Source organism: Chiloscyllium plagiosum, unplaced genomic scaffold (assembly GCF_037043375.1).
Source record: "Chiloscyllium plagiosum isolate Xiang-an unplaced genomic scaffold, Cpla_swu_hap1 HiC_scaffold_27, whole genome shotgun sequence".
NCBI lineage: Eukaryota > Metazoa > Chordata > Chondrichthyes > Orectolobiformes > Hemiscylliidae > Chiloscyllium > Chiloscyllium plagiosum.
The window spans coordinates 56,337,252-56,355,426 of NW_028270165.1; the positions used below are offsets into that span (position 1 = coordinate 56,337,252).

The following is an 18,175-nucleotide window of genomic DNA, read 5'->3' on the forward strand; positions in this document are numbered from 1 at the left end:
GGGACTTGGAGGAGGGGCGTTGGAAATGTGATAGGTGGAAAGAGGTCAAGGTGAGGGTGATAGGTCGGAGTAGGATGGAGGCGGAGAGGTCAAGAAGAAGACTGCAGGTCAGGAAGGCGGTGCCGGGCTGGAGGGATCCGGCTGAGACAAGGTGGGGGGAGGGGGGATGAAGAAACTGGTGAAGTCCAAGTTCATCCCCTGTGGTTGGAGGGTTCCCAGTCGGAAGATAAGACGCTCCTCCTCCGACCGTCGGGTTGTTGTGGTTTGGCGGTGGATGAGTCCAATGACCTGCATATCCTCGGTGGAGTGGGAGGGGGAGTTGAAATGCTGTGCTACAGGTTGGTTGGGTTGGTTCGTCCGGGTGGCCCAGAGGTGCTCTCTGAATCGCTCCGCAAGTAGGCGGCCTGTCTCCCCAATATAGAGGAGGCCACACCAGCTGCAGCGGATGCAGTACCTCTGGGCCACCCGGACGAACCAACCCAACCAACCTGTAGCACAGCATTTCAACTCCCCCTCCCACTCCACCGAGGATATGCAGGTCATTGGACTCATCCACCGCCAAACCACAACAACCCGACGGTCGGAGGAGGAGCGTCTTATCTTCCGACTGGGAACCCTCCAACCACAGGGGATGAACTTGGACTTCACCAGTTTCTTCATCCCCCCTCCCCCCACCTTGTCTCAGCCGAATCCCTCCAGCCCGGCACCGCCTTCCTGACCTTCAGTCTTCTTCTTGACCTCTCCGCCTCCATCCTACTCCGACCTATCACATTTCCAACGCCCCTCCTCCAAGTCCCTCCTCCCTACCTTTTATCTTCTCCTGCTGAACACTCTCTGCTCATTCCTGAAGAAGGGCCTGTGCCCGAAACGTCGAATCTCCTGTTCCCTGGATGCTGCCTGACCTGCTGTGCTCTTCCAGCAATAAAGTTTCAACTTTGATCTCCAGCATCTGCAGACCTCACTTTCTCCCCGTATTTCCCATGGCCAAGCCACCCTAACCTGTACATCCTGGTCACTATGGGTAACTTAGCACGGCCAATCCTCCCTAACCTACACCCGAATCTATAACTTACCTTCTCAAGAATGTAATTTAAATGCAGAGCCTTTCTAAGAAAAATGTCAGTCTGACTCAACATTGGGACATAGACAGAATTCACACCTATTGTCTCTACTTATAAATAGGGCAACGTCTCTTCGAAATGTAGATTCATTTAGATATAACTGCGTCACTTTACATATGAAGATATCTCTTTGAATGTCCCCACGTCCCTTTGAAATGAAATCTCGTCCATTTAAACCTCTTTATTTGCAGAAATACCCGTTAAAATGTCCACGTCCCTTTAAAATGCAGATTGCCCCCTTTAGATATGACGCCGTTCCGTTAGATGTGGGAATATCTGTTTAAATTGAGCCGTGAGCTTTCCCAATGTAGACAGGGCTCCTGGAAACGTGGCAGTGTCCCCCCTGCAGCTGCAGAGCGAGACAGGAGAGTTTGTTTTTGTGAATGAGCAGTTGGAGCGCGAGGTGGCTGTTGCTTGGTGACGGTGAGGCTCCCCCGGCCCCGCCCATCCCCCCGTGCAGACGTCACGCGGGGGCGAAGGCGGTTGGGAGGAGAAGTCGCTCGAGCGGGGAAGCGGCGGGAGGGCGGCCGTTAGGAAAATGGCGCCGTGCGGCCCGGGGCAGACACCCGTCACTGGGCACCGCCGCCTTCCTGGCGCAGCTGCTGTGTCACGGCCACACCGGCCGGCTGTACAGCAGGCAGGAGCCGGTGAGCATTCTGGAGGCGGATGGGGTTAAGGGCCTGCTTGGGAACTCGTCGGCCGCCTGGGTGGTGGAGTTCTACTGGTCGTGGGGCGGCCCCTGTGTCAACTATGGGGCCACCTGGAAGGTACTGGGCCCGGGAGGTGAAAGGTGAGGCAGGTTGTGGGGGGACGGAGGGGAAGGAATGTGGGGCCTGTCCTGTCATAGTGACATTTTATACTCACTTTCCATCTGCTTTTCCTGGCGTTTGTGCTGTTTGCCCCTCACTGTTTGTTTAATCCTTGTGCTGTTTACCCCTCACTGTGTGTTTAATCCTTGTGCTGTTTACCCCTCACTGTTTGTTTAATCCTTGTGCTGTTTACCCCTCACTGTTTGTTTAATCCTTGTGCTGTTTGCCCCTCACTGTTTGTTTAATCCTTGTGCTGTTTACCCCTCACTGTTTGTTTAATCCTTGTGCTGTTTGCCCCTCACTGTTTGTTTAATCCTTGTGCTGTTTACCCCTCACTGTTTGTTTAATCCTTGTGCTGTTTACCCCTCACTGTTTGTTTAATCCTTGTGCTGTTTGCCCTCACTGTTTGTTTTAATCCTTGTGCTGTTTGCCCCTCACTGTTTGTTTAATCCTTGTGCTGTTTGCTCTTTGCTGTTACTTGTGCAATTGTTGAGGGTAGTGTGTAAATACTAGTGAAGGAAATTATGCACCAGCATGTATATGTTCCTCAGTCATTGAAGGGGCAGGACCTGTTGAGAATGGTTAGTAAAGCATGTTGTGCACTAAGCCTTGTTAACATGGATATAGTTTGTTATTTGGGAAAATAGACTTTATTATTTAAAGTCACAGATGTACAGCACGGAAACAGACCCGTTTGATCCAACCTGTCCATGCCAACCAGATATCCTAAATTGATCTAGTCCCATTTGCCAACTCTTGGCTCATATCCCACTAATCCCTTCCTATTCATATACCCATCCAGATGTGTTTTAAGTGATGTAATTATACCGGCTTCCACTACTTCCTCTGGCAGTTCATTCCATACGTGCACCACCCTCTGCACAGAAACGATGCCCCTGAGGTACCTTTCTGCTCTCGCCCTAAACCTATGCCCTCTAGTTGTGAATCTCACCCCAACACTGAGGAAAAGACATAAAAACATTGAGCAGCCAGACAAATGCAAAAGCAATCAAATATTGAGCCACATGGAAAAAAAAAATATGGCTCTACCCTTTTTGTTCTCCCATAGGAATTTGGACACTTAAAATCTGTCAATGACACCAGTATTGCTACAGTGCATATTGTGTACACTCCTCAGTGTCAACAAGCAGGGCACATGTTTGCCAGTGTCACCAAAACATTGGGCATGTTCCTCGCTGTTGGCAGAAAAGGGGCGAGACCTACGTTTGATGGAGAAATAAGGAGCACTGGAGGACCGGAGGGAGAATTGTCCTCCTGCCATTCGGAACTTCCCTATTGGTGAATGTGGAAGTTGGACCATGAGGTTCTGAAGCTCCTGCTCATCCTCTCTCTGAATGAAGATTGAGCTTCGCCTCAGACTGCAACTTCTTTCCTCCGTCCAACATCTGAGAGTACGGCACTCTCTTTTCTCACCCCCATTTCCATTTATGTTTCATTCTGAGGTTCAGTTGTTGACTTGGAGCAACTGAAAGGAATGGGAGTGAATCCAGCGAGGGGACAGGCTCTGGGAAAGTTAGTCCAGGCCTTTGTTCTCAACTGGCAAAATAGACAGGCAGGAGACTGAAAGAACGCAGCAAGCCAGGCAGTATCAGGAGGTGGAGAAGTCGAGGTATCTGGTGTAACCCTTGTTCAGGACTGGGGGTGGGTATAGGGAGAGCTGTGGAACAAGGGTGTGCTGGGGGCAGGGTATTGAAGTGGGGATAGGTGGAGACAGGTAGAGGGTACAATAGACAATAGGTGCAGGAGTAGGCTATTCTGCCCTTTGAGCCAGCACCACCATTCATTGTGATAATGGCTGATCATCCTCAATCAATATCCTGTTCCTGCCTTATCCCCATAACCTGGTACAACCTGGTTGGTGAATCGGAGGAAGGAATCTAGTTGGCAGGGAAGAATGGAAGGGGCTGGGAAGTGACTTGGGGGATGGGATGGGAGATTATTTGAAATTGGAGAACTCAGTGTTGAGTCCTCCGGGCTGTTGACTGCTCAGACAGAAGATGAGGTTTTGTTCCTCCAATTTGTGGTTTGGTTTGTTGTGGAAGGGGAGTGGGAAGGGGCATTAAAATGGGTAGAGATTGGGAAGTCCGCTCAGCCTCTGCGGACCCGGCTGTGATGCTCAGCAAACCGTTCCCCAAGTTTACGCTCGGTCTCCCCGATGTAGAGAAGACCACAATTGGCAAAGCACAGCAGGTCAAGTAGCATCCGAGAAGTAGGACGTCGACGTTTTGGGCACAAGCCCTTCATCAAGAATGATGCATGGATGTTCAGAGGGGCATCAGTGTCCTTCTGTGCCAGTTGTCAGACAGGTGCAGCAGGCAAGGAGCAAGGCAAGTGGTGTATTAGCAAGAGGAATTAAGTTCAGAAGTGGGGATGTCTTCCTGCAGTTAGGGGGTCATTGAATATATTCAAGGCTGAGTTCATCTGATTTTTATGTGAATGTTTATGGGGAAGGCAAGAAAATGGTTTTAAGACTAGTATAGGACCGAGTTACAGAGCCATACAGCACAGAAACAGACCCTTCAGTCCAACTAGTCCATGCTGACTATGTTCTCAAACTAAACCAGTCCCACCTGCCAGTGTTTTGGCCCTTTAACCCTCCAAACCTTTCCTATTTATGAACTTATCCAAATGTCTTTTAATCGTCGTTACTGTACCTGCATCCACCACTTCCTTGAGACATTTAGTCCGCATGTGAACCACTCTGCATAAAACAAATTGTGCCCTTCAAGTCTTTTTAAAATCTCTTTCTCCTGTCATCATCAAAATTTGCTCCCTAATCTTGAAACCCCAACCTTAGGGGAAGGACACCCGTCGTTCACCTCATCTCTCCCCTCATGATTTTATAAACCTTGATAAGGTCACATCTCCTCCTCCTATGGGCCAGTGAAAAAGTCCCAGCCCATCCACCTAGATGCAGGTAGATCCATATCCAGTCATGATCGGTTCAATGCTGGTCCCAATTCTCTCGGTGTCCAGGACAGCAAGAGACCACAAGACATAGGAGCAGAAATTAGGCCATCAGGTCTGCTCATTCCATTCAATCGTGGCTGATAAGTTTCTCAGTTACATTCTTCCGCTATAAGCAAAGTGAAAATGGAGGGAGAGAGTGTGGGATGGAGATTTTCAGCTTCCGGGGAATAAGAGAGGAAAGAGTTCACTATAAATTGGAATTTATGGGATCGGCTGATGAACCGAGGAGTGTCAGTTGGAGTTTAATTTAGAGAAATCAGAGATTTGCATTTTGGTCAAGCGATCCAGGCAGGACTGACACGGTTAAGGGGAGTGTTGCAGAATAAAGAGACCTTGGAGTGCTGGAGTCTCAGGTGGACAGAGTAGTGAAGGCGGCATTTGGTTTGCTTTCCTTCATTGCTCATAGCATTGAGTATAGGAGTTGTGAGATCATGTTATACACACTTCCCACTCGAACGTGTTATCTAACTGCTTAACTGTTTTTAGTGAATATAATCCACACCTCCCGCCGCTGCCATAACGTGGTTTGTTTGGAAGCCCTAGCTTTCGGAGTGATTAGATTTATTTTAGATTTTATTACTTACAGTGTGGAAACAGGCCCTTCAGCCCAAACCGACCCTTCGAAGAGCAACCCACCCAGACCCATTCCCCAACATTTACCCCTTCACCTAACACTACAGGCAAATTAGCGTGGCCACTTCACCTAACATCTTTGGACTGTGGGAGGAAACCCAAGCAGACACTGGAAGAATGTGCAAACTCCACACTGACAGTTGCCCAAGGTGGGAATTGAACCCGGATCTCTGAAGTGCTGCTACTGCTGCTTCAGGTGGTTGTGGGGAATAAGATCATGATTAGACTATTTATAGCCAACAGAGTCCAGTTCATGGAGATGTGATACATTAAACAATTTAGATTAAATCTTTCATCTTTTAGAATGGGGTTCTGTTCTTTGGTATGTTAATCCCAGAACCTGTTTTCAGTAACTTTCTCAAGAACGTAATTTAAATGCAAGAGCTTTTCTATCAAAAATGTTAGGCTGACTCGACATTGGGACCCAGACAGAATTCACACCTACTGGTGGGTAGGCTGGGACTTTTTTCACTGGAGCACAAGAGGTTGAAAGGTGAAGGTATCGGGTGCCTCATTAGCAAGTTTGCAGATGGCACTCAGATTGATGGAATATCAGATAGTGAAGGGGACTGTCAGACGATACAGCAGAATGTAGATTGGAGAGTTGGGAAGAGAAATGGCAGATGGAGTTCAATCCAGACAAATGCGAGGTGATGCATTTTGGAAGATGCAATTCAAGAGCGAGCTCTACATAAATGGAAAGGTCCTGGGGGAAATTGATGTACAGAGAGATCTGGGTGTTCAGGTCTTTTGTTCTCTGAAGGTGGCAACGCATGTCAGTAGAGTGGTCAAGGCAGTATACAACATGCGTTCCATCATCGGACGGATTGAGTAAAAGAGCTGGCAGGTCATGTTAAAGTTATATAAGATTTTGGTTTGGCGCATTTGGAATACTGCGTACAATTCCGGTCGCCAGATTTCCAAAAGGATGTGGATACTTTTGGAGAGAGTGCAGAGGAGGTTCACCAGGATGTTGCCTGTTATGGAGAGCGCGAGCTATGAGGAGAGGTTGAGTACATTAGGATTATTTTCATTGGAAATAAGGAGGTTGAGGGGGGGTCCTGATTGAGGCCTAAAAACCATGAGGGGTGTAAACAGGGGTGGATAGTAAGAATTATTTTCCCAGAGGGGAAGACTTAATTACTCAGGGTCACAAGTTCAAAGTGAGAGGGGAAAGGTTTGAGGGAGATATACATGGAAAGTTCTTTACACAGAGGGTGGTGGGCGCCTCGAATGCATCGCCAGTGGAGGCAGTCGGGGTGGGATCGATAGCGTCATTTAAGATGTATCTAGACAGAGACATGAATGGGCAAGGAGCAGAGGGATACAGATCCTTAGAAAATAGGCGGCAGGTTTAGATAGAGTATCTCGATCAGCATAGCCTTGGAGGGCTGAAGGGCCTGTTCCTGTGCTGTAAGGTTCGTTGCTCTCTTTATAGAGGTTTACAAAACCATGAGGGGCGTAGATAAGGTGATTGGCATGTGTCGTTTCAAGATTAGGCTGCAAATTAAGGTGAGAGGAGAAAGATTTAAAAAATACATGAGGAGCACCTCTTTTTTTAAACAGTGGTTTGTGTGGAATGAATGTCCAGAGGAAATGGTGGATGCAGGTTGAGTAACAACGTTTAAAAGACATTTGGATTAGTACATGAATAGGAAAGGTTCAGAGGAATATGGGCCAAACACAGGCAGGTGGGACTAGTTCAGTTTGTGAATATAGTCAGCATGGACTAGTTGGGCTAAAGGGTCTGTTCTGTGCTGTATGACTCTAACTGTTCTGTGGGGAGAAAGTGAGGTCTGCAGATGCTGGAGATCAAAGTTGAAACTTTATTGCTGGAACAGCACAGCAGGTCAGGCAGCATCCAGGGAACAGGAGATTCGACGTTTCGGGCACAGGCCCTTCTTCAGGAATGAGCAGAGAGTGTTCAGCAGGAGAAGATAAAAGGTAGGGAGGAGGGACTTGGAGGAGGGGAGTTGGAAATGTGATAGGTGGAAAGAGGTCAAGGTGAGGGTGATAGGTCGGAGTAGGGTGGAGGCGGACAGGTCAAGAAGAAGACTGCAGGTCAGGAAGGCGGTGCCGGGCTGGAAGGATCCGGCTGAGACAAGGTGGGGGGAGGGGGGATGAAGAAACTGGTGAAGTCCAAGTTCATCCCCTGCGGTTGGAGGGTTCCCAGTCGGAAGATAAGACGCTCCTCCTCCGACCGTCGGGTTGTTGTGGTTTGGCGGTGGATGAGTCCAATGACCTGCATATCCTCGGTGGAGTGGGAGGGGGAGTTGAAATGCTGTGCCACAGGTTGGTTGGGTTGGTTCGTCCGGGTGGCCCAGAGGTGCTCCCTGAATCGCTCCGCAAGTAGGCGGCCTGTCTCCCCAATATAGAGGAGGCCACACCGGCTGCAGCGGATGCAGTAGATGATGTGGGTGGAGGTGCAGGTGAATCTGTGGCGGATATGGAAGTTTCCCTTGGGGCCTTGGAGAGAAGTGAGGGGGGAGGTGTGGGCGCAAGTGTTGCACCTCCTGCGGTTGCAAGGGAAGGTGCCGAGAGTGGTGGTTGGGTCGGTGGGGGGTGTGGATCTGACAAGGGAGTCGCGGAGGGAGTGGTCTCTACGGAAAGCTGATAGGGGAGGGGAGGGAAATATATCCTTGGTGCTGGGGTCTGTTTGGAGGTGGCGGAAGTGCCGGCGGATGATGCGCTGTACATGGAGATTGGTGGGGTGGTAGGTGAGGACCAGTGGGGTTCTGTCCTGGTGGCGGTTGGAGGGGCGGGGCTCAAGGGCGGAGGAGCGGGAAGTGGAGGAGATGCGGTGGAGGGCACCGTCGACCACGTCGGGGGGGAAATTGCGGTCCTTGAAGAAGGAGGCCATCTGTGTTGTACGTATTTTGAACTGGTCCTCCTGGGAGCAGATGCGGCGGAGACGAAGGAATTGGGAGAATGGGATGGCGTTTTTACAGGGGGCAGGATGGGAGGAGGTGTAGTCCAGGTAGCTGTGGGAGTCGGTAGGTTTGTAGTAGATGTCCGTGTTGATTCGGTCGCCTGAGATAGAAACAGAAAGGTCTAGGAAGGGGAGGGAGGAGTCCGAGACTGTCCAGGTGAATTTGAGGTCGGGGTGGAAGGTGTTGGTGTAGTGGATGAACTGTTCAACCTCCTCGTGGGAGCACGAGGTAGCGCCGATACAGTCATCAATGTAGCGAAGAAAAAGATGGGGGGTGGGGCCAGTGTAGTTGCGGAAGATGGATTGTTCCACATACCCTACGAAGAGGCAGGCATAGCTGGGGCCCATGCGGGTGCCCATGGCTACTCCTTTTGTTTGGAGAAAGTGGGAGGATTGGAAAGAAAAGTTGTTCAGGGTGAGGACCAGTTCGGTCAGTCGAAGGAGGGTGTCGGTGGAAGGGTACTGGGTGGTACGGCGGGAAAGGAAGAAGCGGAGTGCTTTGAGTCCTTCGTGATGGGGGATGGAGGTGTACAGGGACTGGATGTCCATGGTGAAGATGAGGCGTTGGGGACCGGGGAAGCGGAAATCCTGGAGGAGGTGGAGGGCGTGGGTGGTGTCACGAACGTAGGTGGGGAGTTCTTGGACTAATGGGGACAGGACCGTGTCGAGGTATGCCGAGATGAGTTCGGTTGGGCAGGAGCAGGCTGAGACGATGGGTCGTCCGGGGCAGTCAGGTTTGTGGAGCTTTCCGTAGAGACCACTCCCTCCGCGACTCCCTTGTCAGATCCACACCCCCCACCGACCCAACCACCACTCCCGGCACCTTCCCTTGCAACCGCAGGAGGTGCAACACTTGCGCCCACACCTCCCCCCTCACTTCTCTCCAAGGCCCCAAGGGAAACTTCCATATCCGCCACAGATTCACCTGCACCTCCACCCACATCATCTACTGCATCCGCTGCAGCCGGTGTGGCCTCCTCTATATTGGGGAGACAGGCCGCCTACTTGCGGAGCGATTCAGGGAGCACCTCTGGGCCACCCGGACGAACCAACCCAACCAACCTGTGGCACAGCATTTCAACTCCCCCTCCCACTCCACCGAGGATATGCAGGTCATTGGACTCATCCACCGCCAAACCACAACAACCCGACGGTCGGAGGAGGAGCGTCTTATCTTCCGACTGGGAACCCTCCAACCGCAGGGGATGAACTTGGACTTCACCAGTTTCTTCATCCCCCCCTCCCCCCACCTTGTCTCAGCCGGATCCTTCCAGCCCGGCACCGCCTTCCTGACCTGCAGTCTTCTTCTTGACCTGTCCGCCTCCACCCTACTCCGACCTATCACCCTCACCTTGACCTCTTTCCACCTATCACATTTCCAACTCCCCTCCTCCAAGTCCCTCCTCCCTACCTTTTATCTTCTCCTGCTGAACACTCTCTGCTCATTCCTGAAGAAGGGCCTGTGCCCGAAACGTCGAATCTCCTGTTCCCTGGATGCTGCCTGACCTGCTGTGCTGTTCCAGCAATAAAGTTTCAACTCTAACTGTTCTGTACTGGTCTTAAAACCATTTTACTTGCCTTCCCCCATAAACATCCACTTCATGGTTGTTCCAAAATCAGATGAACTCAGCCTTGAATATATTCAATGACCCCCTAACTGCAGGAAGACATCCCTACTTCTGAAATCAATTCCTCTTGCTAATATACCTCTTGCCTTGCTGATTGCTTGCTGCATCCGTCTGACAACTGGCAGTGACTGGTGTGGAAAGACGCTGAGGCCACTTTTTACATCCACACATCATTCCTGAGGAAGGGCTCGTGCCTGAAACGTCGATTCTCCTGCTCCTCGGATGCTGTCTGACCTCCTGTGCTTTTCCAGTGCCACACTTCTCGAGATTCATCTCCAGCATCTGCAGTCCTCACTTTCTCCACATCCCGATATGTCACCATTTAAACAACGTACCTGTTTTTTGGCAGTTATTTTTGCATAACCGAGGTTATAACTTCACACTGTGGGACTGCATTTGCTGTGCGTTTGAGACACAGACCTGGACCAACGTTTCCCGACTCTGACCCCTCCCTGGATTCACTCGCTTTCTTTTCAGTTGCTGCAAGTCAACAATTTAACCCCAGAATGAAAAAATGAAATGGTAAAGACAGTGCCGTACTCAGATGGCGGATAGAGGAAGGAAGTTGCGGTCTGAGGTGAAGCTCGTTCTTCGTTTGGAGAGAAGCAGCAGCTTCAGAACCTGATGGTCCATCTTCCGCATTCAGACAATTGGGGAGTTCTGATTGGCAGGAGAACCAGGTTCCTTGTCTGGCTTCTCATTGGTCCATCTGAAGAAGGGTTTGCACTGTTTCTGCAGACAGAGCATGCGCGGCTTTTGCTGAACCAGCATAGAGTCAGAAGTGTACAGCATGGAAACAGACCCTTCGGTCCAACCCGTCCATGCCGACCAGATATCTCAACCCAATCTAGTCCCGCCCCTCAACACCTGGCCCACATCCCTCCAAACCTTTCCTATTCATATACCCATTCAAATGCCTCTTAAATGTTGCATTCGTATCAGCCTCCACCACTTCCTCTGGCAGCTCATTGCATACACGTACCACCCTCTGTGTGAAAAAATTGCCCCGTAGGTCTCTTTTATATCTTTACCCTCTCACCCTAAACCTATGCCCTCTAGTTCTGGACTCCCCAACCCAAGGGAAAAAACTTTGTCTATTTATCTTGTCCATGCCCCTCATAATTTTGTAAATCTTTATAAGGTCACCCCTCAGCCTCTGACACTCCAGGGAAAACAGCCCCAGCCTGTTCAGCCTCTCCATCTAACTGTACCTCTTCTGCTCGCATCCAAATCATTTATGTAAATGACAAAAAGTAGAGGACTGAGCACCGATCCTTGTGGCACTCCACTAGTCGCAGACCTCCAGTCTGAAAAACAACCCTCCACCACCACCCTCTGTCTTCTACCTTTGAGCCAGTTCTGTATCCAAATGGCTAGTTCTCTCTGTATTCCTTGAGATCTCACCTTGCTAATCAGTTCCCATGGGGAACCTTGTCAAACGCCTTACTGAAGTCCATATAGATCACATTACTGCTCTGCCTTCCTCAATCCTCTTTGTTGCTTCCTCAAAAAACTCAATCAAGTTTGTGAGACATGATTTCCCACACAAAAAGCCATGTTGACTATCCCTAATCAGTCCTTGCCTTTTCAAATACATGTACATCCTGTCCCTCAGGATTCCCTCCAACAATGTGCCCACCACTGATGTCAGGCTCACTGGTCTAAAGTTCCCTGGCTTGTCCTTACCACCCTTCTTAGACAGTGGCACCACATTAGCCAACCTCCAATCTTCTGGCACCTCACCTGACATGCGCAGTATGCTGTATGGAGATGCTGTTCCTGATGAATTTAAAGTGTCCAAATGCCACAATTTTTTCCCCCCCCCAGTCACTTGACATAACTGTGCAGGGTCCTCGCTATTTTTGATGCTCATGTTACCTAGAACCCTCATAATTATATCAATCTCAATGAGGTCACCCCTCAACCTCCTGTGCTCCAGTGAAGAGAGTCTCAGCCTCTCCTTATAACTCAAACCCTCCAGTCCTGGCAACATCCTGGTAAATCTTTACTGAACCCTCTGTAATAGTATTCTTCCTATTACAGGGCCACCAGAAGCGTTCTCAGTACTCTACAAGTGGCTTCACCAACATCCTGTACAACTTCTAAATGATGTCCCAACTCCTTTATTCAATGGTGTGAACAAATAAGGTAAGTGGGCTGAATGCCTTGTGAAGCACCCTTCCAACCAGTGATGCAACTTTCAATGAAGTATGTACCTGAACCCCCCCCCCACCTTCCCCCAATATCCCTCTGTACAAGTCCTGCCCCTATTTTAGGAAAATGCAATCCCTCACTTTTATCTATACCTCTCTCATACGTACGCTCTCTCTCAGATGTACACATACCCTCTCACAGGCTTCTCCTCCATCACACTCCCTTTACAAAGCATGTGCACACACACACACGCGTGCACACATATAACGATGGCGTGCATTTGCAGAATAATATTTACAGATATATTCAATTTGCACAAAAAGTGCACAACATGCAGGTAGTCAGTCCATATAATATTTTATAAATTCCTAGTTTGGAAATAGAACCAGTCTGATTTAAGATTGGGATACTGCCACACCTTTCATGCATTGTCTGGGCTGAGCTGTCACCTGTTTTTAAAAAAAACCTTAAGTGATCTTGAGAATACGACTTAATAATAGTTCTGTGATGTACACATTAATGAAATAAAACCTGCAACCCATTCTAAAAGATGAAAGACTTAACAGTAATCTGCATTTGTCAATATATCATATCAGTTGCATGACACTGATCTTTTGCTCTTAACTCTGTGTCTTATGATCCTGCTCCACAGCTACCCGATGAAGGAGCAGCACTCTGAAAGCTAGTGCTTCCAAATAAACCTGTTGGACTATAACCCGGTGTTGTGATTTTTAAACCTTGTCCCACCTAGTCCAACAGCAGCACCTCCACCTCCTTTCTAATGAACACAACCCATACTTCCCAGTGCTGCCAGTAAACTGCCGATGAAACGATGCAGTGCCTGCACTCCCAAAAAATTTAAACTTCTAACGAAACCAGCTACTCAGTCACTGCTCCATCTGATACACAATATTGGAAACTTAGTACAGGAGGCTGCAAGAAATGAGCAGCTTTAAAACAAAAACCGCTTGGAACTCTAAGCTTTCAATGAGAGTCTGAGTCCGGCAGAACATTCAGGTAACCTTTATTGTGTCCCAACATTGTTACAGCTTCAGATGCCCCCAGCAAAAAGGCAGAGAAAGAGTAGCTGTTTGTTAGACAGCTCAACAACAGGGGGAGGAGCAAGGGGCAGAGCAAGGCCAACAGCAGGCCCCCGCACTACACCTGCGTTACCTTGCACAGTTTACAAAAATCCCTTCCCCTTCAGAGACTCCCCACAGTGTGGAAGCAGGCCACTCGGCCCAAAGACTACACACCGATCCTCCGAAGGGTAACCCACCCACACAATTCCCCTACCCCTATTGCTCAACATTTACCCCTGACTAATGCACCTAACCTGCACAACCCTGTGCACGATATGCCAACCCAATCTCGTCCTACCTGCCAGCATGGGGCCCATATCCCTCCAGTTGCCTTTTAAGTGTTGTAATTGTACCAGCCTCCACCACTTCCTCTGGCAGCTCATTCCATACACGTACCCTCTAAATTAAAAGGTTGCCTCTTAGGTCTCTTTCATATCTTTCCCCTCTCACTGTAAACCTATGCCCTCTAGTTCTGGACTCTCTCACCCCAGGGAAAAGACTTTGTCTATCTATCCTATCCATGATCCTCATGATTTCATAAACCTCTATAAGGTCAGCCCCCAGCCTCTGACACTCCAGGGAAAACAGCCCCAGCTTGTTCTGTCTCTCCCTATAGCTCAAATCTTCTAGTCTTGGCAACATCCTTGTAAATCCTTTCTGAACCCTTAAGTTTCACAACATCTTTCTGATAGGAAGGAAACCAGAATTGCACACAATATTCCAACTGTACAGCAGTAACATGACCTCCCAACTCCTGTACTCAATATTCTGACCAAATAAAGGAAAGCATGCAAAACACCATCTTCACTATCCTATCAACATGCGACTCCACTTTCAAGGAGCTATGAACTTGCACTCCAAGGTCTCTTTGTTCAGCAACACCCCCTAGGACCTTTCCATTAGGTGTATAAGTCCTGCTAAGATTTGCTTTCCCAAAATGCAGCACCTCACATTTATCTAAATTAAATTCCATTTGCCACTTCTCAGCCCATTGGCCCATCTGATCAAGATCCCATTGTAATCTGAGGTAACCTCCTTCGCTGTCCACTACACCTTCAATTTTTATTGTCATCAGCAAACTTACTTACTATACCACTTATGCTCACATCCAAAAGGTAGTGGGCCCATTATCTATTTTCAAAGTGGAATTGACAATATATTACATGTATTGACTGCCTGCAGATTGTGCAGTCTTTCAGCAAAGTAGAATGTTTAGGGTGCAGGTTTGCTCGCTGAGCTGTAGGTTTGATATCCAGACGTTTCATTACCTGGCTAGGTAATATCATCAGTGGTGACTTCCAAGTGAAGCGAAGCTGTTGTCTCCTACTTTCTATTTATATGTTTGTCCTGGATGGGGTTCCTAGGATTTGTGGTGATATCAAAGTTATGAAGAGAGATACATATTTTGTTTAACCAAATACAATGGCAGTGCAGAGGATTTCAGAAAAGTGCAATAAATATTTACTTTTTACCCCTAATTCAACTCATTTAAGAATGTCAAATTGAATCTGAGCTAACTTGAGAGCAAATGGCAACATTCGTTTGTTAATAGACTCATCATAAATTATGAAAGATCACTTTTATCTAAGTCACAATGTTTAATCCCAAATGGAGCAATTAAGTGCAAAGTTACTTTCAACCATTTAATAAAACACTGCAAATTTTATTTCATATGAAAATACATTCATTTTATAATTTGGATAAGATCTTTACAAAGGAAATATACTAAACAAAATAGCTTTCCTGGGTATCAATATTGACAACAGATATGCAGCTATTATTTGGCAATTGACCAACTAATTGAAATAATTTCAGAATAAATGAGCTGCTTCATTATTATACATTGAGATATTTTATATCTTGGCTCTCACCCAAGTATTCTCCGAAGGAAAAAATGCATCTGGATGGCGACATGAATAGGAATAATTCAGAGGGATATGGGCCAAATGCTGGCAAATGGGTCACTAGATTAATTTAGGATATCTGGTTGGCCTGGACTGAAGGGTTTGTTTCTGTGTGCTCATTACAGACGCCCCTCTTCTGGGATCCCCATACCAGCTGTTATTTTCATGAAATAATCTGACAATTGTTGACTTCCATCAACCTATTCCATCCAGAGAAATTTCCTCTCTCTGCAAAGTGTGGTTCACGTTGGCAAATTCAATCCTCCTCCGGTCCTCAGGAACACAATCTATAATGCGCAACGTTCTCAATACCTGTTTAACGTTCAGTGGGGAAACTATTTTCAGTCCAACAGGTAAACAGAATTCCTCCGAAATGTTTTTGGCAAATGCACTGTTCCCACGAGAGCTCATGGGCCCTCAGTTCAAAGCTTTCAACAGCTTTTTTTCTCATTTCCCGGCCTTCCCAGGATGCAGAATTTCTCCCACCAGAAATTGTTTGCCCTGAAAAAAATCCAGCAGGAACATGATTATGGAGCTATCAGTAAAAATGCTTCATTTGGCTCAACCAAGGTTAGAAATGGAAGAACATCTCTGTTCAAAGTTACTGTTCATTTGCCCTTTCAAAAATTCCTTGAATTTAAGGTGTTTAGATTAGATTAGATTAGATTTGATTAGATTAGATTACTTTACAGTGTGGAAACAGGCCCTTTGGCCCAACAAGTCCACACTGACCCGCCGAAGCGCAACCCACCCATACCCCTACATTTACCCCTTATCTAACACTACGGACAATTTAGCATGGCCGATTCACCTGACCCTGCACATCTTTGGACTGTGGGAGGAAACCGGAGCACCCGGAGGAAACCCACGCAGACACGGGGAGAATGTGCAAACTCCACACAGTCAGTCGCCTGAGGCGGGAATTGAACCCGGGTCTCTGGCGCTGTGAGGCAGCAGTGCTAGCCACTGTGCCGCCCACCGTGTTCCATTGTAGCATTTAATTATGATCCATTAAAAGCAGTATCCAGTCTCATCTGAGTGAGGAACCGACTCAACAAGCAAAATAACTTTTCTCTCTGCTCTTTAGATGTGACAACCTCTCCCTCTCTGTTGATGCAACAGGATTACCAGAGCTGGAAGTACCACTCTCGGAATATAATTGCTGATTGACAGTTTACTTGAACTGCTTAACATAAGGATATAAAAGCTGCTAGCCCGATCTCGCACAAAAACAAACTGTTCACCCGTGCCTGTGCAGAGGAGAAATTTCACTTGGAATAGATCACAAAATAAGAACTCTTACCAGTCCCACAACTCATGTGTTTCCCATGGACAAAGCTAAACATCACACAACACCAGGTTATAATCCAGCAGGTTTGTTTGGAAGCACTAGCTTTCGGAGCGCCGCTCCTTCATCAGGTAGTTGTGGAGAATGAGATCATGATCACAATTTATATCCAAAGGAGTCTAGGGTCATGGAAATGTGACACATCAAACAATTTTAGATTAAATCCTTCATCTTTTAGAATAGGTTTCTGCTCTTTGGTTTGTTAATCCCAGAACTTCCTTTTTGTTACCTTCTCAAGAATGTCATTCAAATGCAGAGCTTTTCTAACAATAAGTGTGAATTCTGTCTGCGCCCGAATGTTGAGTCAGACTAACATTTTTCTTAGAGAAAAACTCTACATTTAAATTACATTTTTGAGAAGGTAATTTACAGATTAGGGTGTAGAGGTTAGGGTGGATAGGCTGTGCTAAATTACCCATAGTGACCAGGGATGTGAAACGTAGGGTGGATTGGCCATGGGAAATACGGAGTAAGGGGGTGGGTATGTGTGGGATGCTGTTCAGAGGGCCAGTGTGGAATAGATGGGCTGAATGGCCTGTTTCCACATTGTTGGGATTCTATGACTCCCACCATAAAGGAGCATTTTATCTGCATCTATCCTGTCAAGCCCCTTTCAGAATTCTACTGGTTTCAATAAGATCACTTCTGGTTCAGACAGGTAGACAGCACAGAAATAGACCCTTTGGTCCAACTCATCCATGGCGACCAGGGTTCCCAAACTAAACTAGCCTCACTTGCCTGCGTTTGGCCCAAATCCCTCTAAACCTTTCTATTCAGGTACCCATCCAAATGTCGTTTAGACTTTGTAAACGTACCTGCATTGACCACATCCTCAGCAAGTTCATTCCATGTGTAAACCTCCCTCTGTCAAAACGTTGCCCCTCGGGTTCCTTTTAAATCTCTCTCCTCTCACTTTAAAGAAATATCCCCCCTAGTCTTGAGCTCCCCAACGCTAAGGAAGAGCCTTTGCTATTCACCTTACCTCCACTCCTCATGATTTTATCAATCTCAATAATGTCACCCCCCAACCTCCTGTGCTCCAGTGAAAAAAGTCCTAGCCTCTCATTATAACTCAAACCCTCCAGTCCTGGCAACATCCTGGGAAATCTTTACCGAACCCTCTCTAATAGTATTCTTCCTATAACAGGGACACGAGAACCATACTCAGTACTCTGAAAGTGGCCTCACCAACATCCTGTACAACCTCAACATGATGTCCCAACTCCTATACTCAATGGGGTGAACAATGAAGGCAAGTGTGCTAAACGCCTTCTTAACCACCCTGTCTCGCAGTGAAGCAACTTTGAAAGAACGGTATACCTGAACCCTACCATGTCTCTCTCTTACAGCATGACACAGGGCCCTACCATTAACTGTACAAGTCCTGACCTTCCTTGCTTTAGCAAAACGCAAGCCCTTGCTTTTATTCATACCTCACTCATACACACGTGCTCTCTCAGACATGCACACATACACCCCCAACACATTTACAGGCATATACTCCATCACACTCTTATGTGCACTCATGCATAAACTCACATATCACTTTTTGGGCAAATTTGTATTGGCAGAATTA

The 18,175-nt window shown here is 47.6% G+C and overlaps 1 long non-coding RNA gene across 2 annotated transcripts; it reads left to right on the top strand.

Annotated features, from left to right (window-relative positions):
• Positions 1–1,776: 1,776 nt before the first annotated feature.
• Positions 1,777–17,925, top strand: LOC148144202 (uncharacterized). 2 transcript variants are annotated; one of them, XR_015751415.1, is made up of 3 exons: positions 1,777–1,911; positions 12,155–12,259; positions 17,747–17,925. It is a non-coding gene; the product is annotated as an uncharacterized LOC148144202 (long non-coding RNA). The 2 variants fall into 2 exon arrangements; XR_015751416.1 differs by lacking the exon at positions 17,747–17,925 and adding an exon at positions 16,339–17,413.
• Positions 17,926–18,175: the final 250 nt, after the last annotated feature.